Source organism: Scyliorhinus torazame, chromosome 5 (genome assembly GCF_047496885.1).
Source record: "Scyliorhinus torazame isolate Kashiwa2021f chromosome 5, sScyTor2.1, whole genome shotgun sequence".
In the NCBI taxonomy this organism is placed as follows: Eukaryota; Metazoa; Chordata; class Chondrichthyes; order Carcharhiniformes; family Scyliorhinidae; genus Scyliorhinus; species Scyliorhinus torazame.
Window position 1 is genome coordinate 141,900,814 of NC_092711.1, and position 26,507 is coordinate 141,927,320.

Consider the following 26,507-nt stretch of genomic DNA (forward strand, 5'->3'; position numbering starts at 1 on the left):
TCTCACTTTGCAGCCAATCACTGTCCGTTTCTTCCTGCCCCTGTCTTTGTTCTCCACCTGCTGCGCTTGTGACTTTTTCAGCTCTGATGTGAAACAAATGTACTGATTCTGGCAGAGCTCTTTTCTGTGAAACTGCGATTCAGTTTCATTGAACATTCTGCTGGACAACAATAATTGATCATTCCCTGACCGGGAATCGAACCCGAGCCGCGGCGGTGAAAGCGCCGAATCCTAACCACTAGACCACCAGGGAAACTAACGATAACAAAGTAACCTGGGTTGACAGTATATCACTCACCTTTTATTTTGATTTCCGAGTTTTCATTAGAAGTATACAAAATTACATGTTTAAAATGAACACAAGTGACATCTTCAGCCAATCACAACACCGATTGTTGTTCGCTGGAACATGAAATCGACAGTGAGGTGAAACAGTCCCAAAAGCTGCTCATGTGTAACTTCCAATTTCCTAAACCCACCAACCTTATCACTGTGGCCCCTGTGAAACTGACAACTCGTCATCCGGCGGACATTCATTCGTAATTTCAAATAACTCATTTTAATTTTTGAAAACATAGTTAATCCTTTTCGCAATTAAGTTTTGATCAAAATTAGAATAGTTTCCAATTTTTGTTGATCTTTTTCTGAACTGAAACTATCACACGTTTGCGTAACAAACACAAACTCAGCTTCAATCAGCGGGTTACTGCCCATCCCGGGGACACTCCAACCAGGAGCAAAGCTCCCAATACACCGAGCACAGGCTCAGAAACATGCAGGTAGATTATACCCCGCTCACTTAACCTCCGAGCAGCATTTAAACAATTCCTCAGTCAGTGGAACATCCTTTGAGCTTCTTTAGGTGTATTCAGATCCTGTGACCTCAATGGACTGAATAATTTCAGTGAGAAGTTTTCTTGTCATCACGTTGGAGATTTGCACCCAAATCGGGGAGATATTTCTGCCTGTGAGAGCAATAACATCTGGCCCAATACCACGCAGATTTGCGCTTGCGTCAACATCTCTCTCACTTGCACTGCAGCCAATCACTGACCGTTTCTTCCTGCCTCTGTATTTGTTCTCGACCTGATGCACTTGTGACTTTTTCAGCTCTGATGTGAAACGACAAATATCACTTTTCTGATTCTGGCAGAGCTCTTTCCTGTGAAACTGCGATTCAGCTTCGTTGAACGGTTTGGTGGACAACAATAAAGCATCATTCCCTGACCGGGAATTGAACCCGGGCCGCGGCGGTGAGAGCGCCAAATCCTAACCACTAGACCACCAGGTAAACTGACAAACAGGGTTTTAACCCGTCTGACAGTATATCATTCGCCTTTCATTCTTATTTCCCAGTTTTAATTAGAAATATACAAAATTACATGTTTAGAATGAACAGAAGTGACATCTTAAGCTAATCACAACAGCAATTGTTGTTCGCTGGACCACGAAATCGACAGTGAGGTGAAATAGCCCAACAAGCTGCTCATGTGTAACTTCCAATTTCCAAAACCCACCAACTTGATCACTGTGGCTCCTGTGAAACTTACAACGCAACATCCGGCAGACATTCATCAGTAAATAGGAATAACTCATTTCAATTGTTAAAAACATTTTTTGTCGCAATTAAGTTTTGATCAAAATTTGAAGTTTCCAGTTTATGTTGATCTTTTTCTGAAGTGAAACTATCACGTTTGCTGAACATAAACAAACTCCCCTGTTTCAGACAGGGCACGAACATTAAAACTTACTCATCTGTAATTATGAGGCAAAGCTTCCTCGTTTCGATTTGTTGTTAAACATTAACACAACACGTCATCTCACAGCCTTGTGACATTTACACTTTTCGAATGTGTTTCTCTCTTCCCCGGCTCCACAGTGGGTGAGAGAGGGACAAGCAGCAGGATTTTACCCTAATTCTCCATTCACCCGCTGCCAGCAGAACGCAGGGACTGCAGCTTCAACCAGCGGCTAACTGCCCATCCCGGGGACACTGTAACCAGGAGCAAAGCTCCCAATACACCGAGCACAGGCTCAGAAACATGCAGGTAGATTATACCCCGCTCACTTAACCTCCGAGCAGCATTTACACAATCCCTCAGTGAGTATCATTTCCTTTGAGCTTCTTCTGTTGTATTCAGCTCCTGTGACCTCAATGGACTGAATAATTTGTGTTCGAAGTTTTCTTGTTATCACGCCCGAGATTCGGACCCTGATCGGGGGGGGGGGGGGGGGGGGGGGGATTACTGTGTCTGTGTGAGCATCAAAATCTGGCCCAATACCACTCAAATTTTCGCTTGCTTCATAATCTCTCTCACTTTGCAGCCAATCACTGTCCGTTTCTTCCTGCCCCTGTCTTTGTTCTCCACCTGCTGCACTTGTGACTTTTTCAGCTCTGATGTGAAACAAATGTACTGATTCTGGCAGAGCTCTTTTCTGTGAAACTGCGATTCAGTTTCATTGAACATTCTGCTGGACAACAATAAGTGATCATTCCCTGACCGGGAATCGAACCCGAGCCGCGGCGGTGAAAGCGCCGAATCCTAACCACTAGACCACCAGGGAAACTAACGATAACAAAGGTAACCTGGGTTGACAGTATATCACTCACCTTTTATTTTGATTTCCGAGTTTTCATTAGAAGTATACAAAATTACATGTTTAAAATGAACACAAGTGACATCTTCAGCCAATCACAACACCGATTGTTGTTCGCTGGAACATGAAATCGACAGTGAGGTGAAATAGTCCCAAAAGCTGCTCATGTGTAACTTCCAATTTCCTAAACCCACCAACCTTATCACTGTGGCCCCTGTGAAACTGACAACTCGTCATCCGGCGGACATTCATTCGTAATTTCAAATAACTCATTTTAATTTTTGAAAACATAGTTAATCCTTTTCGCAATTAAGTTTTGATCAAAATTAGAATAGTTTCCAATTTTTGTTGATCTTTTTCTGAACTGAAACTATCACACGTTTGCGTAACAAACACAAACTCAGCTTCAATCAGCGGGTTACTGCCCATCCCGGGGACACTCCAACCAGGAGCAAAGCTCCCAATACACCGAGCACAGGCTCAGAAACATGCAGGTAGATTATACCCCGCTCACTTAACCTCCGAGCAGCATTTAAACAATTCCTCAGTCAGTGGAACATTCTTTGAGCTTCTTTAGGTGTATTCAGATCCTGTGACCTCAATGGACTGAATAATTTCAGTGAGAAGTTTTCTTGTCATCACGTTGGAGATTTGCACCCAAATCGGGGAGATATTTCTGTCTGTGAGAGCAATAACATCTGGCCCAATACCACGCAGATTTGCGCTTGCGTCAACATCTCTCTCACTTGCACTGCAGCCAATCACTGACCGTTTCTTCCTGCCTCTGTATTTGTTCTCGACCTGATGCACTGATGACTTTTTCAGCTCTGATGTGAAACGACAAATATCACTTTTCTGATTCTGGCAGAGCTCTTTCCTGTGAAACTGCGATTCAGCTTCGTTGAACGGTTTGGTGGACAACAATAAAGCATCATTCCCTGACCGGGAATTGAACCCGGGCCGCGGCGGTGAGAGCGCCAAATCCTAACCACTAGACCACCAGGGAAACGGACAAACAGGGTTTTAACCCGTCTGACAGTATATCATTCGCCTTTCATTCTTATTTCCCAGTTTTAATTAGAAATATACAAAATTACATGTTTAGAATGAACAGAAGTGACATCTTAAGCTAATCACAACAGCAATTGTTGTTCGCTGGACCACGAAATCGACAGTGAGGTGAAATAGCCCAACAAGCTGCTCATGTGTAACTTCCAATTTCCAAAACCCACCAACTTGATCACTGTGGCTCCTGTGAAACTTACAACGCAACATCCGGCAGACATTCATCAGTAAATAGGAATAACTCATTTCAATTGTTAAAAACATTTTTTGTCGCAATTAAGTTTTGATCAAAATTTGAAGTTTCCAGTTTATGTTGATCTTTTTCTGAAGTGAAACTATCACGTTTGCTGAACATAAACAAACTCCCCTGTTTCAGACAGGGCACGAACATTAAAACTTACTCATCTGTAATTATGAGGCAAAGCTTCCTCGTTTCGATTTGTTGTTAAACATTAACACAACACGTCATCTCACAGCCTTGTGACATTTACACTTTTCGAATGTGTTTCTCTCTTCCCCGGCTCCACAGTGGGTGAGAGAGGGACAAGCAGCAGGATTTTACCCTAATTCTCCATTCACCCGCTGCCAGCAGAACGCAGGGACTGCAGCTTCAACCAGCGGCTAACTGCCCATCCCGGGGACACTGTAACCAGGAGCAAAGCTCCCAATACACCGAGCACAGGCTCAGAAACATGCAGGTAGATTATACCCCGCTCACTTAACCTCCGAGCAGCATTTACACAATCCCTCAGTGAGTATCATTTCCTTTGAGCTTCTTCTGTTGTATTCAGCTCCTGTGACCTCAATGGACTGAATAATTTGTGTTCGAAGTTTTCTTGTTATCACGCCCGAGATTCGGACCCTGATCGGGGGGGGGGGGGGGGGGGGGGGGGGATTACTGTGTCTGTGTGAGCATCAAAATCTGGCCCAATACCACTCAAATTTTCGCTTGCTTCATAATCTCTCTCACTTTGCAGCCAATCACTGTCCGTTTCTTCCTGCCCCTGTCTTTGTTCTCCACCTGCTGCACTTGTGACTTTTTCAGCTCTGATGTGAAACAAATGTACTGATTCTGGCAGAGCTCTTTTCTGTGAAACTGCGATTCAGTTTCATTGAACATTCTGCTGGACAACAATAAGTGATCATTCCCTGACCGGGAATCGAACCCGAGCCGCGGCGGTGAAAGCGCCGAATCCTAACCACTAGACCACCAGGGAAACTAACGATAACAAAGGTAACCTGGGTTGACAGTATATCACTCACCTTTTATTTTGATTTCCGAGTTTTCATTAGAAGTATACAAAATTACATGTTTAAAATGAACACAAGTGACATCTTCAGCCAATCACAACACCGATTGTTGTTCGCTGGAACATGAAATCGACAGTGAGGTGAAATAGTCCCAAAAGCTGCTCATGTGTAACTTCCAATTTCCTAAACCCACCAACCTTATCACTGTGGCCCCTGTGAAACTGACAACTCGTCATCCGGCGGACATTCATTCGTAATTTCAAATAACTCATTTTAATTTTTGAAAACATAGTTAATCCTTTTCGCAATTAAGTTTTGATCAAAATTAGAATAGTTTCCAATTTTTGTTGATCTTTTTCTGAACTGAAACTATCACACGTTTGCGTAACAAACACAAACTCAGCTTCAATCAGCGGGTTACTGCCCATCCCGGGGACACTCCAACCAGGAGCAAAGCTCCCAATACACCGAGCACAGGCTCAGAAACATGCAGGTAGATTATACCCCGCTCACTTAACCTCCGAGCAGCATTTAAACAATTCCTCAGTCAGTGGAACATTCTTTGAGCTTCTTTAGGTGTATTCAGATCCTGTGACCTCAATGGATTGAATAATTTCAGTGAGAAGTTTTCTTGTCATCACGTTGGAGATTTGCACCCAAATCGGGGAGATATTTCTGTCTGTGAGAGCAATAACATCTGGCCCAATACCACGCAGATTTGCGCTTGCGTCAACATCTCTCTCACTTGCACTGCAGCCAATCACTGACCGTTTCTTCCTGCCTCTGTATTTGTTCTCGACCTGATGCACTGATGACTTTTTCAGCTCTGATGTGAAACGACAAATATCACTTTTCTGATTCTGGCAGAGCTCTTTCCTGTGAAACTGCGATTCAGCTTCGTTGAACGGTTTGGTGGACAACAATAAAGCATCATTCCCTGACCGGGAATTGAACCCGGGCCGCGGCGGTGAGAGCGCCAAATCCTAACCACTAGACCACCAGGGAAACGGACAAACAGGGTTTTAACCCGTCTGACAGTATATCATTCGCCTTTCATTCTTATTTCCCAGTTTTAATTAGAAATATACAAAATTACATGTTTAGAATGAACAGAAGTCACATCTTAAGCTAATCACAACAGCAATTGTTGTTCGCTGGACCACGAAATCGACAGTGAGGTGAAATAGCCCAACAAGCTGCTCATGTGTAGCTTCCAATTTCCAAAACCCACCAACTTGATCACTGTGGCTCCTGTGAAACTTACAACGCAACATCCGGCAGACATTCATCAGTAAATAGGAATAACTCATTTCAATTGTTAAAAACATTTTTTGTCGCAATTAAGTTTTGATCAAAATTTGAAGTTTCCAGTTTATGTTGATCTTTTTCTGAAGTGAAACTATCACGTTTGCTGAACATAAACAAACTCCCCTGTTTCAGACAGGGCACGAACATTAAAACTTACTCATCTGTAATTATGAGGCAAAGCTTCCTCGTTTCGATTTGTTGTTAAACATTAACACAACACGTCATCTCACAGCCTTGTGACATTTACACTTTTGGAATGTGTTTCTCTCTTCCCCGGCTCCACAGTGGGTGAGAGAGGGACAAGCAGCAGGATTTTACCCTAATTCTCCATTCACCCGCTGCCAGCAGAACGCAGGGACTGCAGCTTCAATCAGCGGCTAACTGCCCATCACGGGGACACTGTAACCAGGAGCAAAGCTCCCAATACACCGAGCACAGGCTCAGAAACATGCAGGTAGATTATACCCCGCTCACTTAACCTCCGAGCAGCATTTACACAATCCCTCAGTGTGTATCATTTCCTTTGAGCTTCTTCTGTTGTATTCAGCTCCTGTGACCTCAATGGACTGAATAATTTGTGTTCGAAGTTTTCTTGTTATCACGCCCGAGATTCGGACCCTGATCGGGGGGGGGGGGGGGGGGGATTACTGTGTCTGTGTGAGCATCAAAATCTGGCCCAATACCACTCAAATTTTCGCTTGCTTCATAATCTCTCTCACTTTGCAGCCAATCACTGTCCGTTTCTTCCTGCCCCTGTCTTTGTTCTCCACCTGCTGCACTTGTGACTGTTTCAGCTCTGATGTGAAACAAATGTACTGATTCTGGCAGAGCTCTTTTCTGTGAAACTGCGATTCGGTTTCATTGAACATTCTGCTGGACAACAATAATTGATCATTCCCTGACCGGGAATCGAACCCGAGCCGCGGCGGTGAAAGCGCCGAATCCTAACCACTAGACCACCAGGGAAACTAACGATAACAAAGGTAACCTGGGTTGACAGTATATCACTCACCTTTTATTTTGATTTCCGAGTTTTCATTAGAAGTATACAAAATTACATGTTTAAAATGAACACAAGTGACATCTTCAGCCAATCACAACACCGATTGTTGTTCGCTGGAACATGAAATCGACAGTGAGGTGAAATAGTCCCAAAAGCTGCTCATGTGTAACTTCCAATTTCCTAAACCCACCAACCTTATCACTGTGGCCCCTGTGAAACTGACAACTCGTCATCCGGCGGACATTCATTCGTAATTTCAAATAACTCATTTTAATTTTTGAAAACATAGTTAATCCTTTTCGCAATTAAGTTTTGATCAAAATTAGAATAGTTTCCAATTTTTGTTGATCTTTTTCTGAACTGAAACTATCACACGTTTGCGTAACAAACACAAACTCAGCTTCAATCAGCGGGTTACTGCCCATCCCGGGGACACTCCAACCAGGAGCAAAGCTCCCAATACACCGAGCACAGGCTCAGAAACATGCAGGTAGATTATACCCCGCTCACTTAACCTCCGAGCAGCATTTAAACAATTCCTCAGTCAGTGGAACATCCTTTGAGCTTCTTTAGGTGTATTCAGATCCTGTGACCTCAATGGACTGAATAATTTCAGTGAGAAGTTTTCTTGTCATCACGTTGGAGATTTGCACCCAAATCGGGGAGATATTTCTGTCTGTGAGAGCAATAACATCTGGCCCAATACCACGCAGATTTGCGCTTGCGTCAACATCTCTCTCACTTGCACTGCAGCCAATCACTGACCGTTTCTTCCTGCCTCTGTATTTGTTCTCGACCTGATGCACTGATGACTTTTTCAGCTCTGATGTGAAACGACAAATATCACTTTTCTGATTCTGGCAGAGCTCTTTCCTGTGAAACTGCGATTCAGCTTCGTTGAACGGTTTGGTGGACAACAATAAAGCATCATTCCCTGACCGGGAATTGAACCCGGGCCGCGGCGGTGAGAGCGCCAAATCCTAACCACTAGACCACCAGGGAAACGGACAAACAGGGTTTTAACCCGTCTGACAGTATATCATTCGCCTTTCATTCTTATTTCCCAGTTTTAATTAGAAATATACAAAATTACATGTTTAGAATGAACAGAAGTGACATCTTAAGCTAATCACAACAGCAATTGTTGTTCGCTGGACCACGAAATCGACAGTGAGGTGAAATAGCCCAACAAGCTGCTCATGTGTAACTTCCAATTTCCAAAACCCACCAACTTGATCACTGTAGCTCCTGTGAAACTTACAACGCAACATCCGGCAGACATTCATCAGTAAATACGAATAACTAATTTCAATTGTTAAAAACATTTTTTGTCGCAATTAAGTTTTGATCAAAATTTGAAGTTTCCAGTTTATGTTGATCTTTTTCTGAAGTGAAACTATCACGTTTGCTGAACATAAACAAACTCCCCTGTTTCAGACAGGGCACGAACATTAAAACTTACTCATCTGTAATTATGAGGCAAAGCTTCCTCGTTTCGATTTGTTGTTAAACATTAACACAACACGTCATCTCACAGCCTTGTGACATTTACACTTTTGGAATGTGTTTCTCTCTTCCCCGGCTCCACAGTGGGTGAGAGAGGGACAAGCAGCAGGATTTTACCCTAATTCTCCATTCACCCGCTGCCAGCAGAACGCAGGGACTGCAGCTTCAATCAGCGGCTAACTGCCCATCCCGGGGACACTGTAACCAGGAGCAAAGCTCCCAATACACCGAGCACAGGCTCAGAAACATGCAGGTAGATTATACCCCGCTCACTTAACCTCCGAGCAGCATTTACACAATCCCTCAGTGTGTATCATTTCCTTTGAGCTTCTTCTGTTGTATTCAGCTCCTGTGACCTCAATGGACTGAATAATTTGTGTTCGAAGTTTTCTTGTTATCACGCCCGAGATTCGGACCCTGATCGGGGGGGGGGGGGGGGGGTGGGGATTACTGTGTCTGTGTGAGCATCAAAATCTGGCCCAATACCACTCAAATTTTCGCTTGCTTCATAATCTCTCTCACTTTGCAGCCAATCACTGTCCGTTTCTTCCTGCCCCTGTCTTTGTTCTCCACCTGCTGCACTTGTGACTTTTTCAGCTCTGATGTGAAACAAATGTACTGATTCTGGCAGAGCTCTTTTCTGTGAAACTGCGATTCGGTTTCATTGAACATTCTGCTGGACAACAATAATTGATCATTCCCTGACCGGGAATCGAACCCGAGCCGCGGCGGTGAAAGCGCCGAATCCTAACCACTAGACCACCAGGGAAACTAACGATAACAAAGGTAACCTGGGTTGACAGTATATCACTCACCTTTTATTTTGATTTCCGAGTTTTCATTAGAAGTATACAAAATTACATGTTTAAAATGAACACAAGTGACATCTTCAGCCAATCACAACACCGATTGTTGTTCGCTGGAACATGAAATCGACAGTGAGGTGAAATAGTCCCAAAAGCTGCTCATGTGTAACTTCCAATTTCCTAAACCCACCAACCTTATCACTGTGGCCCCTGTGAAACTGACAACTCGTCATCCGGCGGACATTCATTCGTAATTTCAAATAACTCATTTTAATTTTTGAAAACATAGTTAATCCTTTTCGCAATTAAGTTTTGATCAAAATTAGAATAGTTTCCAATTTTTGTTGATCTTTTTCTGAACTGAAACTATCACACGTTTGCGTAACAAACACAAACTCAGCTTCAATCAGCGGGTTACTGCCCATCCCGGGGACACTCCAACCAGGAGCAAAGCTCCCAATACACCGAGCACAGGCTCAGAAACATGCAGGTAGATTATACCCCGCTCACTTAACCTCCGAGCAGCATTTAAACAATTCCTCAGTCAGTGGAACATCCTTTGAGCTTCTTTAGGTGTATTCAGATCCTGTGACCTCAATGGACTGAATAATTTCAGTGAGAAGTTTTCTTGTCATCACGTTGGAGATTTGCACCCAAATCGGGGAGATATTTCTGTCTGTGAGAGCAATAACATCTGGCCCAATACCACGCAGATTTGCGCTTGCGTCAACATCTCTCTCACTTGCACTGCAGCCAATCACTGACCGTTTCTTCCTGCCTCTGTATTTGTTCTCGACCTGATGCACTGATGACTTTTTCAGCTCTGATGTGAAACGACAAATATCACTTTTCTGATTCTGGCAGAGCTCTTTCCTGTGAAACTGCGATTCAGCTTCGTTGAACGGTTTGGTGGACAACAATAAAGCATCATTCCCTGACCGGGAATTGAACCCGGGCCGCGGCGGTGAGAGCGCCAAATCCTAACCACTAGACCACCAGGGAAACTGACAAACAGGGTTTTAACCCGTCTGACAGTATATCATTCGCCTTTCATTCTTATTTCCCAGTTTTAATTAGAAATATACAAAATTACATGTTTAGAATGAACAGAAGTCACATCTTAAGCTAATCACAACAGCAATTGTTGTTCGCTGGACCACGAAATCGACAGTGAGGTGAAATAGCCCAACAAGCTGCTCATGTGTAGCTTCCAATTTCCAAAACCCACCAACTTGATCACTGTGGCTCCTGTGAAACTTACAACGCAACATCCGGCAGACATTCATCAGTAAATAGGAATAACTCATTTCAATTGTTAAAAACATTTTTTGTCGCAATTAAGTTTTGATCAAAATTTGAAGTTTCCAGTTTATGTTGATCTTTTTCTGAAGTGAAACTATCACGTTTGCTGAACATAAACAAACTCCCCTGTTTCAGACAGGGCACGAACATTAAAACTTACTCATCTGTAATTATGAGGCAAAGCTTCCTCGTTTCGATTTGTTGTTAAACATTAACACAACACGTCATCTCACAGCCTTGTGACATTTACACTTTTGGAATGTGTTTCTCTCTTCCCCGGCTCCACAGTGGGTGAGAGAGGGACAAGCAGCAGGATTTTACCCTAATTCTCCATTCACCCGCTGCCAGCAGAACGCAGGGACTGCAGCTTCAACCAGCGGCTAACTGCCCATCCCGGGGACACTGTAACCAGGAGCAAAGCTCCCAATACACCGAGCACAGGCTCAGAAACATGCAGGTAGATTATACCCCGCTCACTTAACCTCCGAGCAGCATTTACACAATCCCTCAGTGAGTATCATTTCCTTTGAGCTTCTTCTGTTGTATTCAGCTCCTGTGACCTCAATGGACTGAATAATTTGTGTTCGAAGTTTTCTTGTTATCACGCCCGAGATTCGGACCCTGATCGGGGGGGGGGGGAAGGGGGGGATTATTGTGTCTGTGTGAGCATCAAAATCTGGCCCAATACCACTCAAATTTTCGCTTGCTTCATAATCTCTCTCACTTTGCAGCCAATCACTGTCCGTTTCTTCCTGCCCCTGTCTTTGTTCTCCACCTGCTGCACTTGTGACTTTTTCAGCTCTGATGTGAAACAAATGTCACTGCACTGATTCTGGCAGAGCTCTTTTCTGTGAAACTGCGATTCAGTTTCATTGAACATTCTGCTGGACAACAATAATTGATCATTCCTTGACCGGGAATCGAACCCGAGCCGCGGCGGTGAAAGCGCCGAATCCTAACCACTAGACCACCAGGGAAACTAACGATAACAAAGGTAACCTGGGTTGACAGTATATCACTCACCTTTTATTTTGATTTCCGAGTTTTCATTAGAAGTATACAAAATTACATGTTTAAAATGAACACAAGTGACATCTTCAGCCAATCACAACACCGATTGTTGTTCGCTGGAACATGAAATCGACAGTGAGGTGAAATAGTCCCAAAAGCTGCTCATGTGTAACTTCCAATTTCCTAAACCCACCAACCTTATCACTGTGGCCCCTGTGAAACTGACAACTCGTCATCCGGCGGACATTCATTCGTAATTTCAAATAACTCATTTTAATTTTTGAAAACATAGTTAATCCTTTTCGCAATTAAGTTTTGATCAAAATTAGAATAGTTTCCAATTTTTGTTGATCTTTTTCTGAACTGAAACTATCACACGTTTGCGTAACAAACACAAACTCAGCTTCAATCAGCGGGTTACTGCCCATCCCGGGGACACTCCAACCAGGAGCAAAGCTCCCAATACACCGAGCACAGGCTCAGAAACATGCAGGTAGATTATACCCCGCTCACTTAACCTCCGAGCAGCATTTAAACAATTCCTCAGTCAGTGGAACATCCTTTGAGCTTCTTTAGGTGTATTCAGATCCTGTGACCTCAATGGACTGAATAATTTCAGTGAGAAGTTTTCTTGTCATCACGTTGGAGATTTGCACCCAAATCGGGGAGATATTTCTGTCTGTGAGAGCAATAACATCTGGCCCAATACCACGCAGATTTGCGCTTGCGTCAACATCTCTCTCACTTGCACTGCAGCCAATCACTGACCGTTTCTTCCTGCCTCTGTATTTGTTCTCGACCTGATGCACTGATGACTTTTTCAGCTCTGATGTGAAACGACAAATATCACTTTTCTGATTCTGGCAGAGCTCTTTCCTGTGAAACTGCGATTCAGCTTCGTTGAACGGTTTGGTGGACAACAATAAAGCATCATTCCCTGACCGGGAATTGAACCCGGGCCGCGGCGGTGAGAGCGCCAAATCCTAACCACTAGACCACCAGGGAAACGGACAAACAGGGTTTTAACCCGTCTGACAGTATATCATTCGCCTTTCATTCTTATTTCCCAGTTTTAATTAGAAATATACAAAATTACATGTTTAGAATGAACAGAAGTGACATCTTAAGCTAATCACAACAGCAATTGTTGTTCGCTGGACCACGAAATCGACAGTGAGGTGAAATAGCCCAACAAGCTGCTCATGTGTAACTTCCAATTTCCAAAACCCACCAACTTGATCACTGTAGCTCCTGTGAAACTTACAACGCAACATCCGGCAGACATTCATCAGTAAATACGAATAACTCATTTCAATTGTTAAAAACATTTTTTGTCGCAATTAAGTTTTGATCAAAATTTGAAGTTTCCAGTTTATGTTGATCTTTTTCTGAAGTGAAACTATCACGTTTGCTGAACATAAACAAACTCCCCTGTTTCAGACAGGGCACGAACATTAAAACTTACTCATCTGTAATTATGAGGCAAAGCTTCCTCGTTTCGATTTGTTGTTAAACATTAACACAACACGTCATCTCACAGCCTTGTGACATTTACACTTTTCGAATGTGTTTCTCTCTTCCCCGGCTCCACAGTGGGTGAGAGAGGGACAAGCAGCAGGATTTTACCCTAATTCTCCATTCACCCGCTGCCAGCAGAACGCAGGGACTGCAGCTTCAATCAGCGGCTAACTGCCCATCACGGGGACACTGTAACCAGGAGCAAAGCTCCCAATACACCGAGCACAGGCTCAGAAACATGCAGGTAGATTATACCCCGCTCACTTAACCTCCGAGCAGCATTTACACAATCCCTCAGTGTGTATCATTTCCTTTGAGCTTCTTCTGTTGTATTCAGCTCCTGTGACCTCAATGGACTGAATAATTTGTGTTCGAAGTTTTCTTGTTATCACGCCCGAGATTCGGACCCTGATCGGGGGGGGGGGGGGAAGGGGGGGATTATTGTGTCTGTGTGAGCATCAAAATCTGGCCCAATACCACTCAAATTTTCGCTTGCTTCATAATCTCTCTCACTTTGCAGCCAATCACTGTCCGTTTCTTCCTGCCCCTGTCTTTGTTCTCCACCTGCTGCACTTGTGACTTTTTCAGCTCTGATGTGAAACAAATGTCACTGCACTGATTCTGGCAGAGCTCTTTTCTGTGAAACTGCGATTCAGTTTCATTGAACATTCTGCTGGACAACAATAATTGATCATTCCCTGACCGGGAATCGAACCCGAGCCGCGGCGGTGAAAGCGCCGAATCCTAACCACTAGACCACCAGGGAAACTAACGATAACAAAGGTAACCTGGGTTGACAGTATATCACTCACCTTTTATTTTGATTTCCGAGTTTTCATTAGAAGTATACAAAATTACATGTTTAAAATGAACACAAGTGACATCTTCAGCCAATCACAACACCGATTGTTGTTCGCTGGAACATGAAATCGACAGTGAGGTGAAATAGTCCCAAAAGCTGCTCATGTGTAACTTCCAATTTCCTAAACCCACCAACCTTATCACTGTGGCCCCTGTGAAACTGACAACTCGTCATCCGGCGGACATTCATTCGTAATTTCAAATAACTCATTTTAATTTTTGAAAACATAGTTAATCCTTTTCGCAATTAAGTTTTGATCAAAATTAGAATAGTTTCCAATTTTTGTTGATCTTTTTCTGAACTGAAACTATCACACGTTTGCGTAACAAACACAAACTCAGCTTCAATCAGCGGGTTACTGCCCATCCCGGGGACACTCCAACCAGGAGCAAAGCTCCCAATACACCGAGCACAGGCTCAGAAACATGCAGGTAGATTATACCCCGCTCACTTAACCTCCGAGCAGCATTTAAACAATTCCTCAGTCAGTGGAACATCCTCTGAGCTTCTTTAGGTGTATTCAGATCCTGTGACCTCAATGGACTGAATAATTTCAGTGAGAAGTTTTCTTGTCATCACGTTGGAGATTTGCACCCAAATCGGGGAGATATTTCTGTCTGTGAGAGCAATAACATCTGGCCCAATACCACGCAGATTTGCGCTTGCGTCAACATCTCTCTCACTTGCACTGCAGCCAATCACTGACCGTTTCTTCCTGCCTCTGTATTTGTTCTCGACCTGATGCACTGATGACTTTTTCAGCTCTGATGTGAAACGACAAATATCACTTTTCTGATTCTGGCAGAGCTCTTTCCTGTGAAACTGCGATTCAGCTTCGTTGAACGGTTTGGTGGACAACAATAAAGCATCATTCCCTGACCGGGAATTGAACCCGGGCCGCGGCGGTGAGAGCGCCAAATCCTAACCACTAGACCACCAGGGAAACGGACAAACAGGGTTTTAACCCGTCTGACAGTATATCATTCGCCTTTCATTCTTATTTCCCAGTTTTAATTAGAAATATACAAAATTACATGTTTAGAATGAACAGAAGTGACATCTTAAGCTAATCACAACAGCAATTGTTGTTCGCTGGACCACGAAATCGACAGTGAGGTGAAATAGCCCAACAAGCTGCTCATGTGTAACTTCCAATTTCCAAAACCCACCAACTTGATCACTGTGGCTCCTGTGAAACTTACAACGCAACATCCGGCAGACATTCATCAGTAAATACGAATAACTCATTTCAATTGTTAAAAACATTTTTTGTCGCAATTAAGTTTTGATCAAAATTTGAAGTTTCCAGTTTATGTTGATCTTTTTCTGAAGTGAAACTATCACGTTTGCTGAACATAAACAAACTCCCCTGTTTCAGACAGGGCACGAACATTAAAACTTACTCATCTGTAATTATGAGGCAAAGCTTCCTCGTTTCGATTTGTTGTTAAACATTAACACAACACGTCATCTCACAGCCTTGTGACATTTACACTTTTCGAATGTGTTTCTCTCTTCCCCGGCTCCACAGTGGGTGAGAGAGGGACAAGCAGCAGGATTTTACCCTAATTCTCCATTCACCCGCTGCCAGCAGAACGCAGGGACTGCAGCTTCAATCAGCGGCTAACTGCCCATCACGGGGACACTGTAACCAGGAGCAAAGCTCCCAATACACCGAGCACAGGCTCAGAAACATGCAGGTAGATTATACCCCGCTCACTTAACCTCCGAGCAGCATTTACACAATCCCTCAGTGTGTATCATTTCCTTTGAGCTTCTTCTGTTGTATTCAGCTCCTGTGACCTCAATGGACTGAATAATTTGTGTTCGAAGTTTTCTTGTTATCACGCCCGAGATTCGGACCCTGATCGGGGGGGGGGGGGGGGGGGGGGGGGATTACTGTGTCTGTGTGAGCATCAAAATCTGGCCCAATACCACTCAAATTTTCGCTTGCTTCATAATCTCTCTCACTTTGCAGCCAATCACTGTCCGTTTCTTCCTGCCCCTGTCTTTGTTCTCCACCTGCTGCACTTGTGACTTTTTCAGCTCTGATGTGAAACAAATGTACTGATTCTGGCAGAGCTCTTTTCTGTGAAACTGCGATTCAGTTTCATTGAACATTCTGCTGGACAACAATAATTGATCATTCCCTGACCGGGAATCGAACCCGAGCCGCGGCGGTGAAAGCGCCGAATCCTAACCACTAGACCACCAGGGAAACTAACGATAACAAAGGTAACCTGGGTTGACAGTATATCACTCACCTTTTATTTTGATTTCCGAGTTTTCATTAGAAGTATACAAAATTACATGTTTAAAATGAACACAAGTGACATCTTCAGCCAATCACAACACCGATTGTTGTTCGCTGGAACATGAAATCGACAGTGAGGTGAAATAGTCCCAAAAGCTGCTCATGTGTAACTTCCAATTTCCTAAACCCACCAACCTTATCACTGTGGCCCCTGTGAAACTGACAACTCGTCATCCGGCGGACATTCATTCGTAATTTCAAATAACTCATTTTAATTTTTGAAAACATAGTTAATCCTTTTCGCAATTAAGTTTTGATCAAAATTAGAATAGTTTCCAATTTTTGTTGATCTTTTTCTGAACTGAAACTATCACACGTTTGCGTAACAAACACAAACTCAGCTTCAATCAGCGGGTTACTGCCCATCCCGGGGACACTCCAACCAGGAGCAAAGCTCCCAATACACCGAGCACAGGCTCAGAAACATGCAGGTAGATTATACCCCGCTCACTTAACCTCCGAGCAGCATTTAAACAATTCCTCAGTCAGTGGAACATCCTTTGAGCTTCTTTAGGTGTATTCAGATCCTGTGACCTCAATGGACTGAATAATTTCAGTGAGAAGTTTTCTTGTCATCACGTTGGAGATTTGCACCCAAATCGGGGAGATATTTCTGTCTGTGAGAGCAATAACATCTGGCCCAATACCACGCAGATTTGCGCTTGCGTCAACATCTCTCTCACTTGCACTGCAGCCAATCACTGACCGTTTCTTCCTGCCTCTGTATTTGTTCTCGACCTGATGCACTGATGACTTTTTCAGCTCTGATGTGAAACGACAAATATCACTTTTCTGATTCTGGCAGAGCTCTTTCCTGTGAAACTGCGATTCAGCTTCGTTGAACGGTTTGGTGGACAACAATAAAGCATCATTCCCTGACCGGGAATTGAACCCGGGCCGCGGCGGTGAGAGCGCCAAATCCTAACCACTAGACCACCAGGGAAACGGACAAACAGGGTTTTAACCCGTCTGACAGTATATCATTCGCCTTTCATTCTTATTTCCCAGTTTTAATTAGAAATATACAAAATTACATGTTTAGAATGAACAGAAGTCACATCTTAAGCTAATCACAACAGCAATTGTTGTTCGCTGGACCACGAAATCGACAGTGAGGTGAAATAGCCCAACAAGCTGCTCATGTGTAGCTTCCAATTTCCAAAACCCACCAACTTGATCACTGTGGCTCCTGTGAAACTTACAACGCAACATCCGGCAGACATTCATCAGTAAATAGGAATAACTCATTTCAATTGTTAAAAACATTTTTTGTCGCAATTAAGTTTTGATCAAAATTTGAAGTTTCCAGTTTATGTTGATCTTTTTCTGAAGTGAAACTATCACGTTTGCTGAACATAAACAAACTCCCCTGTTTCAGACAGGGCACGAACATTAAAACTTACTCATCTGTAATTATGAGGCAAAGCTTCCTCGTTTCGATTTGTTGTTAAACATTAACACAACACGTCATCTCACAGCCTTGTGACATTTACACTTTTGGAATGTGTTTCTCTCTTCCCCGGCTCCACAGTGGGTGAGAGAGGGACAAGCAGCAGGATTTTACCCTAATTCTCCATTCACCCGCTGCCAGCAGAACGCAGGGACTGCAGCTTCAATCAGCGGCTAACTGCCCATCACGGGGACACTGTAACCAGGAGCAAAGCTCCCAATACACCGAGCACAGGCTCAGAAACATGCAGGTAGATTATACCCCGCTCACTTAACCTCCGAGCAGCATTTACACAATCCCTCAGTGTGTATCATTTCCTTTGAGCTTCTTCTGTTGTATTCAGCTCCTGTGACCTCAATGGACTGAATAATTTGTGTTCGAAGTTTTCTTGTTATCACGCCCGAGATTCGGACCCTGATCGGGGGGGGGGGGATTACTGTGTCTGTGTGAGCATCAAAATCTGGCCCAATACCACTCAAATTTTCGCTTGCTTCATAATCTCTCTCACTTTGCAGCCAATCACTGTCCGTTTCTTCCTGCCCCTGTCTTTGTTCTCCACCTGCTGCACTTGTGACTTTTTCAGCTCTGATGTGAAACAAATGTACTGATTCTGGCAGAGCTCTTTTCTGTGAAACTGCGATTCAGTTTCATTGAACATTCTGCTGGACAACAATAATTGATCATTCCCTGACCGGGAATCGAACCCGAGCCACAGCGGTGAAAGCGCCGAATCCTAGCCACTAGACCACCAGGGAAACTAACGATAACAAAGGTAACCTGGGTTGACAGTATATCACTCACCTTTTATTTTGATTTCCGAGTTTTCATTAGAAGTATACAAAATTACATGTTTAAAATGAACACAAGTGACATCTTCAGCCAATCACAACACCGATTGTTGTTCGCTGGAACATGAAATCGACAGTGAGGTGAAATAGTCCCAAAAGCTGCTCATGTGTAACTTCCAATTTCCTAAACCCACCAACCTTATCACTGTGGCCCCTGTGAAACTGACAACTCGTCATCCGGCGGACATTCATTCGTAATTTCAAATAACTCATTTTAATTTTTGAAAACATAGTTAATCCTTTTCGCAATTAAGTTTTGATCAAAATTAGAATAGTTTCCAATTTTTGTTGATCTTTTTCTGAACTGAAACTATCACACGTTTGCGTAACAAACACAAACTCAGCTTCAATCAGCGGGTTACTGCCCATCCCGGGGACACTCCAACCAGGAGCAAAGCTCCCAATACACCGAGCACAGGCTCAGAAACATGCAGGTAGATTATACCCCGCTCACTTAACCTCCGAGCAGCATTTAAACAATTCCTCAGTCAGTGGAACATCCTTTGAGCTTCTTTAGGTGTATTCAGATCCTGTGACCTCAATGGACTGAATAATTTCAGTGAGAAGTTTTCTTGTCATCACGTTGGAGATTTGCACCCAAATCGGGGAGATATTTCTGTCTGTGAGAGCAATAACATCTGGCCCAATACCACGCAGATTTGCGCTTGCGTCAACATCTCTCTCACTTGCACTGCAGCCAATCACTGACCGTTTCTTCCTGCCTCTGTATTTGTTCTCGACCTGATGCACTGATGACTTTTTCAGCTCTGATGTGAAACGACAAATATCACTTTTCTGATTCTGGCAGAGCTCTTTCCTGTGAAACTGCGATTCAGCTTCGTTGAACGGTTTGGTGGACAACAATAAAGCATCATTCCCTGACCGGGAATTGAACCCGGGCCGCGGCGGTGAGAGCGCCAAATCCTAACCACTAGACCACCAGGGAAACGGACAAACAGGGTTTTAACCCGTCTGACAGTATATCATTCGCCTTTCATTCTTATTTCCCAGTTTTAATTAGAAATATACAAAATTACATGTTTAGAATGAACAGAAGTGACATCTTAAGCTAATCACAACAGCAATTGTTGTTCGCTGGACCACGAAATCGACAGTGAGGTGAAATAGCCCAACAAGCTGCTCATGTGTAACTTCCAATTTCCAAAACCCACCAACTTGATCACTGTAGCTCCTGTGAAACTTACAACGCAACATCCGGCAGACATTCATCAGTAAATACGAATAACTCATTTCAATTGTTAAAAACATTTTTTGTCGCAATTAAGTTTTGATCAAAATTTGAAGTTTCCAGTTTATGTTGATCTTTTTCTGAAGTGAAACTATCACGTTTGCTGAACATAAACAAACTCCCCTGTTTCAGACAGGGCACGAACATTAAAACTTACTCATCTGTAATTATGAGGCAAAGCTTCCTCGTTTCGATTTGTTGTTAAACATTAACACAACACGTCATCTCACAGCCTTGTGACATTTACACTTTTCGAATGTGTTTCTCTCTTCCCCGGCTCCACAGTGGGTGAGAGAGGGACAAGCAGCAGGATTTTACCCTAATTCTCCATTCACCCGCTGCCAGCAGAACGCAGGGACTGCAGCTTCAATCAGCGGCTAACTGCCCATCCCGGGGACACTGTAACCAGGAGCAAAGCTCCCAATACACCGAGCACAGGCTCAGAAACATGCAGGTAGATTATACCCCGCTCACTTAACCTCCGAGCAGCATTTACACAATCCCTCAGTGAGTATCATTTCCTTTGAGCTTCTTCTGTTGTATTCAGCTCCTGTGACCTCAATGGACTGAATAATTTGTGTTCGAAGTTTTCTTGTTATCACGCCCGAGATTCGGACCCTGATTGGGGGGGGGGGGGGGGGGGATTACTGTGTCTGTGTGAGCATCAAAATCTGGCCCAATACCACTCAAATTTTCGCTTGCTTCATAATCTCTCTCACTTTGCAGCCAATCACTGTCCGTTTCTTCCTGCCCCTGTCTTTGTTCTCCACCTGCTGCACTTGTGACTTTTTCAGCTCTGATGTGAAACAAATGTACTGATTCTGGCAGAGCTCTTTTCTGTGAAACTGCGATTCAGTTTCATTGAACATTCTGCTGGACAACAATAATTGATCATTCCCTGACCGGGAATCGAACCCGAGCCGCGGCGGTGAAAGCGCCGAATCCTAACCACTAGACCACCAGGGAAACTAACGATAACAAAGGTAACCTGGGTTGACAGTATATCACTCACCTTTTATTTTGATTTCCGAGTTTTCATTAGAAGTATACAAAATTACATGTTTAAAATGAACACAAGTGACATCTTCAGCCAATCACAACACCGATTGTTGTTCGCTGGAACATGAAATCGACAGTGAGGTGAAATAGTCCCAAAAGCTGCTCATGTGTAACTTCCAATTTCCTAAACCCACCAACCTTATCACTGTGGCCCCTGTGAAACTGACAACTCGTCATCCGGCGGACATTCATTCGTAATTTCAAATAACTCATTTTAATTTTTGAAAACATAGTTAATCCTTTTCGCAATTAAGTTTTGATCAAAATTAGAATAGTTTCCAATTTTTGTTGATCTTTTTCTGAACTGAAACTATCACACGTTTGCGTAACAAACACAAACTCAGCTTCAATCAGCGGGTTACTGCCCATCCCGGGGACACTCCAACCAGGAGCAAAGCTCCCAATACACCGAGCACAGGCTCAGAAACATGCAGGTAGATTATACCCCGCTCACTTAACCTCCGAGCAGCATTTAAACAATTCCTCAGTCAGTGGAACATCCTTTGAGCTTCTTTAGGTGTATTCAGATCCTGTGACCTCAATGGACTGAATAATTTCAGTGAGAAGTTTTCTTGTCATCACGTTGGAGATTTGCACCCAAATCGGGGAGATATTTCTGTCTGTGAGAGCAATAACATCTGGCCCAATACCACGCAGATTTGCGCTTGCGTCAACATCTCTCTCACTTGCACTGCAGCCAATCACTGACCGTTTCTTCCTGCCTCTGTATTTGTTCTCGACCTGATGCACTGATGACTTTTTCAGCTCTGATGTGAAACGACAAATATCACTTTTCTGATTCTGGCAGAGCTCTTTCCTGTGAAACTGCGATTCAGCTTCGTTGAACGGTTTGGTGGACAACAATAAAGCATCATTCCCTGACCGGGAATTGAACCCGGGCCGCGGCGGTGAGAGCGCCAAATCCTAACCACTAGACCACCAGGGAAACGGACAAACAGGGTTTTAACCCGTCTGACAGTATATCATTCGCCTTTCATTCTTATTTCCCAGTTTTAATTAGAAATATACAAAATTACATGTTTAGAATGAACAGAAGTGACATCTTAAGCTAATCACAACAGCAATTGTTGTTCGCTGGACCACGAAATCGACAGTGAGGTGAAATAGCCCAACAAGCTGCTCATGTGTAACTTCCAATTTCCAAAACCCACCAACTTGATCACTGTAGCTCCTGTGAAACTTACAACGCAACATCCGGCAGACATTCATCAGTAAATACGAATAACTCATTTCAATTGTTAAAAACATTTTTTGTCGCAATTAAGTTTTGATCAAAATTTGAAGTTTCCAGTTTATGTTGATCTTTTTCTGAAGTGAAACTATCACGTTTGCTGAACATAAACAAACTCCCCTGTTTCAGACAGGGCACGAACATTAAAACTTACTCATCTGTAATTATGAGGCAAAGCTTCCTCGTTTCGATTTGTTGTTAAACATTAACACAACACGTCATCTCACAGCCTTGTGACATTTACACTTTTGGAATGTGTTTCTCTCTTCCCCGGCTCCACAGTGGGTGAGAGAGGGACAAGCAGCAGGATTTTACCCTAATTCTCCATTCACCCGCTGCCAGCAGAACGCAGGGACTGCAGCTTCAATCAGCGGCTAACTGCCCATCACGGGGACACTGTAACCAGGAGCAAAGCTCCCAATACACCGAGCACAGGCTCAGAAACATGCAGGTAGATTATACCCCGCTCACTTAACCTCCGAGCAGCATTTACACAATCCCTCAGTGTGTATCATTTCCTTTGAGCTTCTTCTGTTGTATTCAGCTCCTGTGACCTCAATGGACTGAATAATTTGTGTTCGAAGTTTTCTTGTTATCACGCCCGAGATTCGGACCCTGATCGGGGGGGGGGGGGGGGGGGGATTACTGTGTCTGTGTGAGCATCAAAATCTGGCCCAATACCACTCAAATTTTCGCTTGCTTCATAATCTCTCTCACTTTGCAGCCAATCACTGTCCGTTTCTTCCTGCCCCTGTCTTTGTTCTCCACCTGCTGCACTTGTGACTGTTTCAGCTCTGATGTGAAACAAATGTACTGATTCTGGCAAAGCTCTTTTCTGTGAAACTGCGATTCAGTTTCATTGAACATTCTGCTGGACAACAATAATTGATCATTCCCTGACCGGGAATCGAACCCGAGCCGCGGCGGTGAAAGCGCCGAATCCTAACCACTAGACCACCAGGGAAACTAACGATAACAAAGGTAACCTGGGTTGACAGTATATCACTCACCTTTTATTTTGATTTCCGAGTTTTCATTAGAAGTATACAAAATTACATGTTTAAAATGAACACAAGTGACATCTTCAGCCAATCACAACACCGATTGTTGTTCGCTGGAACATGAAATCGACAGTGAGGTGAAATAGTCCCAAAAGCTGCTCATGTGTAACTTCCAATTTCCTAAACCCACCAACCTTATCACTGTGGCCCCTGTGAAACTGACAACTCGTCATCCGGCGGACATTCATTCGTAATTTCAAATAACTCATTTTAATTTTTGAAAACATAGTTAATCCTTTTCGCAATTAAGTTTTGATCAAAATTAGAATAGTTTCCAATTTTTGTTGATCTTTTTCTGAACTGAAACTATCACACGTTTGCGTAACAAACACAAACTCAGCTTCAATCAGCGGGTTACTGCCCATCCCGGGGACACTCCAACCAGGAGCAAAGCTCCCAATACACCGAGCACAGGCTCAGAAACATGCAGGTAGATTATACCCCGCTCACTTAACCTCCGAGCAGCATTTAAACAATTCCTCAGTCAGTGGAACATCCTTTGAGCTTCTTTAGGTGTATTCAGATCCTGTGACCTCAATGGACTGAATAATTTCAGTGAGAAGTTTTCTTGTCATCACGTTGGAGATTTGCACCCAAATCGGGGAGATATTTCTGTCTGTGAGAGCAATAACATCTGGCCCAATACCACGCAGATTTGCGCTTGCGTCAACATCTCTCTCACTTGCACTGCAGCCAATCACTGACCGTTTCTTCCTGCCTCTGTATTTGTTCTCGACCTGATGCACTGATGACTTTTTCAGCTCTGATGTGAAACGACAAATATCACTTTTCTGATTCTGGCAGAGCTCTTTCCTGTGAAACTGCGATTCAGCTTCGTTGAACGGTTTGGTGGACAACAATAAAGCATCATTCCCTGACCGGGAATTGAACCCGGGCCGCGGCGGTGAGAGCGCCAAATCCTAACCACTAGACCACCAGGGAAACGGACAAACAGGGTTTTAACCCGTCTGACAGTATATCATTCGCCTTTCATTCTTATTTCCCAGTTTTAATTAGAAATATACAAAATTACATGTTTAGAATGAACAGAAGTGACATCTTAAGCTAATCACAACAGCAATTGTTGTTCGCTGGACCACGAAATCGACAGTGAGGTGAAATAGCCCAACAAGCTGCTCATGTGTAACTTCCAATTTCCAAAACCCACCAACTTGATCACTGTAGCTCCTGTGAAACTTACAACGCAACATCCGGCAGACATTCATCAGTAAATACGAATAACTCATTTCAATTGTTAAAAACATTTTTTGTCGCAATTAAGTTTTGATCAAAATTTGAAGTTTCCAGTTTATGTTGATCTTTTTCTGAAGTGAAACTATCACGTTTGCTGAACATAAACAAACTCCCCTGTTTCAGACAGGGCACGAACATTAAAACTTACTCATCTGTAATTATGAGGCAAAGCTTCCTCGTTTCGATTTGTTGTTAAACATTAACACAACACGTCATCTCACAGCCTTGTGACATTTACACTTTTGGAATGTGTTTCTCTCTTCCCCGGCTCCACAGTGGGTGAGAGAGGGACAAGCAGCAGGATTTTACCCTAATTCTCCATTCACCCGCTGCCAGCAGAACGCAGGGACTGCAGCTTCAATCAGCGGCTAACTGCCCATCACGGGGACACTGTAACCAGGAGCAAAGCTCCCAATACACCGAGCACAGGCTCAGAAACATGCAGGTAGATTATACCCCGCTCACTTAACCTCCGAGCAGCATTTACACAATCCCTCAGTGTGTATCATTTCCTTTGAGCTTCTTCTGTTGTATTCAGCTCCTGTGACCTCAATGGACTGAATAATTTGTGTTCGAAGTTTTCTTGTTATCACGCCCGAGATTCGGACCCTGATCGGGGGGGGGGGGGGGGGATTACTGTGTCTGTGTGAGCATCAAAATCTGGCCCAATACCACTCAAATTTTCGCTTGCTTCATAATCTCTCTCACTTTGCAGCCAATCACTGTCCGTTTCTTCCTGCCCCTGTCTTTGTTCTCCACCTGCTGCACTTGTGACTTTTTCAGCTCTGATGTGAAACAAATGTACTGATTCTGGCAGAGCTCTTTTCTGTGAAACTGCGATTCAGTTTCATTGAACATTCTGCTGGACAACAATAATTGATCATTCCCTGACCGGGAATCGAACCCGAGCCACAGCGGTGAAAGCGCCGAATCCTAGCCACTAGACCACCAGGGAAACTAACGATAACAAAGGTAACCTGGGTTGACAGTATATCACTCACCTTTTATTTTGATTTCCGAGTTTTCATTAGAAGTATACAAAATTACATGTTTAAAATGAACACAAGTGACATCTTCAGCCAATCACAACACCGATTGTTGTTCGCTGGAACATGAAATCGACAGTGAGGTGAAATAGTCCCAAAAGCTGCTCATGTGTAACTTCCAATTTCCTAAACCCACCAACCTTATCACTGTGGCCCCTGTGAAACTGACAACTCGTCATCCGGCGGACATTCATTCGTAATTTCAAATAACTCATTTTAATTTTTGAAAACATAGTTAATCCTTTTCGCAATTAAGTTTTGATCAAAATTAGAATAGTTTCCAATTTTTGTTGATCTTTTTCTGAACTGAAACTATCACACGTTTGCGTAACAAACACAAACTCAGCTTCAATCAGCGGGTTACTGCCCATCCCGGGGACACTCCAACCAGGAGCAAAGCTCCCAATACACCGAGCACAGGCTCAGAAACATGCAGGTAGATTATACCCCGCTCACTTAACCTCCGAGCAGCATTTAAACAATTCCTCAGTCAGTGGAACATCCTTTGAGCTTCTTTAGGTGTATTCAGATCCTGTGACCTCAATGGACTGAATAATTTCAGTGAGAAGTTTTCTTGTCATCACGTTGGAGATTTGCACCCAAATCGGGGAGATATTTCTGTCTGTGAGAGCAATAACATCTGGCCCAATACCACGCAGATTTGCGCTTGCGTCAACATCTCTCTCACTTGCACTGCAGCCAATCACTGACCGTTTCTTCCTGCCTCTGTATTTGTTCTCGACC

General features: G+C 43.5%; 23 non-coding genes across 23 annotated transcripts; all 23 read right to left on the bottom strand.

Annotated features, from left to right (window-relative positions):
• Positions 1–181: 181 nt before the first annotated feature.
• Positions 182–253, bottom strand: trnae-uuc (transfer RNA glutamic acid (anticodon UUC)). Its single transcript has one exon. It is a non-coding gene; the product is annotated as a tRNA-Glu (tRNA).
• Positions 254–1,219: 966 nt separating this feature from the next.
• Positions 1,220–1,291, bottom strand: trnae-cuc (transfer RNA glutamic acid (anticodon CUC)). The gene has a single exon. It is a non-coding gene; the product is annotated as a tRNA-Glu (tRNA).
• A 1,202-nt stretch (positions 1,292–2,493) lies between these two features.
• On the bottom strand, positions 2,494–2,565 carry trnae-uuc (transfer RNA glutamic acid (anticodon UUC)). The gene has a single exon. It is a non-coding gene; the product is annotated as a tRNA-Glu (tRNA).
• A 967-nt stretch (positions 2,566–3,532) lies between these two features.
• On the bottom strand, positions 3,533–3,604 carry trnae-cuc (transfer RNA glutamic acid (anticodon CUC)). Its single transcript has one exon. It is a non-coding gene; the product is annotated as a tRNA-Glu (tRNA).
• Positions 3,605–4,808: 1,204 nt separating this feature from the next.
• Positions 4,809–4,880, bottom strand: trnae-uuc (transfer RNA glutamic acid (anticodon UUC)). Its single transcript has one exon. It is a non-coding gene; the product is annotated as a tRNA-Glu (tRNA).
• A 967-nt stretch (positions 4,881–5,847) lies between these two features.
• trnae-cuc (transfer RNA glutamic acid (anticodon CUC)) lies at positions 5,848–5,919 on the bottom strand. The gene has a single exon. It is a non-coding gene; the product is annotated as a tRNA-Glu (tRNA).
• Positions 5,920–7,116: 1,197 nt separating this feature from the next.
• Positions 7,117–7,188, bottom strand: trnae-uuc (transfer RNA glutamic acid (anticodon UUC)). Its single transcript has one exon. It is a non-coding gene; the product is annotated as a tRNA-Glu (tRNA).
• Positions 7,189–8,155: 967 nt separating this feature from the next.
• trnae-cuc (transfer RNA glutamic acid (anticodon CUC)) lies at positions 8,156–8,227 on the bottom strand. Its single transcript has one exon. It is a non-coding gene; the product is annotated as a tRNA-Glu (tRNA).
• A 1,201-nt stretch (positions 8,228–9,428) lies between these two features.
• Positions 9,429–9,500, bottom strand: trnae-uuc (transfer RNA glutamic acid (anticodon UUC)). The gene has a single exon. It is a non-coding gene; the product is annotated as a tRNA-Glu (tRNA).
• Positions 9,501–10,467: 967 nt separating this feature from the next.
• trnae-cuc (transfer RNA glutamic acid (anticodon CUC)) lies at positions 10,468–10,539 on the bottom strand. Its single transcript has one exon. It is a non-coding gene; the product is annotated as a tRNA-Glu (tRNA).
• A 1,205-nt stretch (positions 10,540–11,744) lies between these two features.
• Positions 11,745–11,816, bottom strand: trnae-uuc (transfer RNA glutamic acid (anticodon UUC)). Its single transcript has one exon. It is a non-coding gene; the product is annotated as a tRNA-Glu (tRNA).
• Positions 11,817–12,783: 967 nt separating this feature from the next.
• On the bottom strand, positions 12,784–12,855 carry trnae-cuc (transfer RNA glutamic acid (anticodon CUC)). The gene has a single exon. It is a non-coding gene; the product is annotated as a tRNA-Glu (tRNA).
• Positions 12,856–14,062: 1,207 nt separating this feature from the next.
• On the bottom strand, positions 14,063–14,134 carry trnae-uuc (transfer RNA glutamic acid (anticodon UUC)). Its single transcript has one exon. It is a non-coding gene; the product is annotated as a tRNA-Glu (tRNA).
• A 967-nt stretch (positions 14,135–15,101) lies between these two features.
• On the bottom strand, positions 15,102–15,173 carry trnae-cuc (transfer RNA glutamic acid (anticodon CUC)). Its single transcript has one exon. It is a non-coding gene; the product is annotated as a tRNA-Glu (tRNA).
• A 1,203-nt stretch (positions 15,174–16,376) lies between these two features.
• On the bottom strand, positions 16,377–16,448 carry trnae-uuc (transfer RNA glutamic acid (anticodon UUC)). Its single transcript has one exon. It is a non-coding gene; the product is annotated as a tRNA-Glu (tRNA).
• Positions 16,449–17,415: 967 nt separating this feature from the next.
• On the bottom strand, positions 17,416–17,487 carry trnae-cuc (transfer RNA glutamic acid (anticodon CUC)). The gene has a single exon. It is a non-coding gene; the product is annotated as a tRNA-Glu (tRNA).
• Positions 17,488–18,677: 1,190 nt separating this feature from the next.
• On the bottom strand, positions 18,678–18,749 carry trnae-uuc (transfer RNA glutamic acid (anticodon UUC)). The gene has a single exon. It is a non-coding gene; the product is annotated as a tRNA-Glu (tRNA).
• Positions 18,750–19,716: 967 nt separating this feature from the next.
• Positions 19,717–19,788, bottom strand: trnae-cuc (transfer RNA glutamic acid (anticodon CUC)). The gene has a single exon. It is a non-coding gene; the product is annotated as a tRNA-Glu (tRNA).
• Positions 19,789–20,985: 1,197 nt separating this feature from the next.
• Positions 20,986–21,057, bottom strand: trnae-uuc (transfer RNA glutamic acid (anticodon UUC)). Its single transcript has one exon. It is a non-coding gene; the product is annotated as a tRNA-Glu (tRNA).
• A 967-nt stretch (positions 21,058–22,024) lies between these two features.
• On the bottom strand, positions 22,025–22,096 carry trnae-cuc (transfer RNA glutamic acid (anticodon CUC)). The gene has a single exon. It is a non-coding gene; the product is annotated as a tRNA-Glu (tRNA).
• Positions 22,097–23,294: 1,198 nt separating this feature from the next.
• trnae-uuc (transfer RNA glutamic acid (anticodon UUC)) lies at positions 23,295–23,366 on the bottom strand. Its single transcript has one exon. It is a non-coding gene; the product is annotated as a tRNA-Glu (tRNA).
• A 967-nt stretch (positions 23,367–24,333) lies between these two features.
• On the bottom strand, positions 24,334–24,405 carry trnae-cuc (transfer RNA glutamic acid (anticodon CUC)). The gene has a single exon. It is a non-coding gene; the product is annotated as a tRNA-Glu (tRNA).
• A 1,195-nt stretch (positions 24,406–25,600) lies between these two features.
• trnae-uuc (transfer RNA glutamic acid (anticodon UUC)) lies at positions 25,601–25,672 on the bottom strand. The gene has a single exon. It is a non-coding gene; the product is annotated as a tRNA-Glu (tRNA).
• Positions 25,673–26,507: the final 835 nt, after the last annotated feature.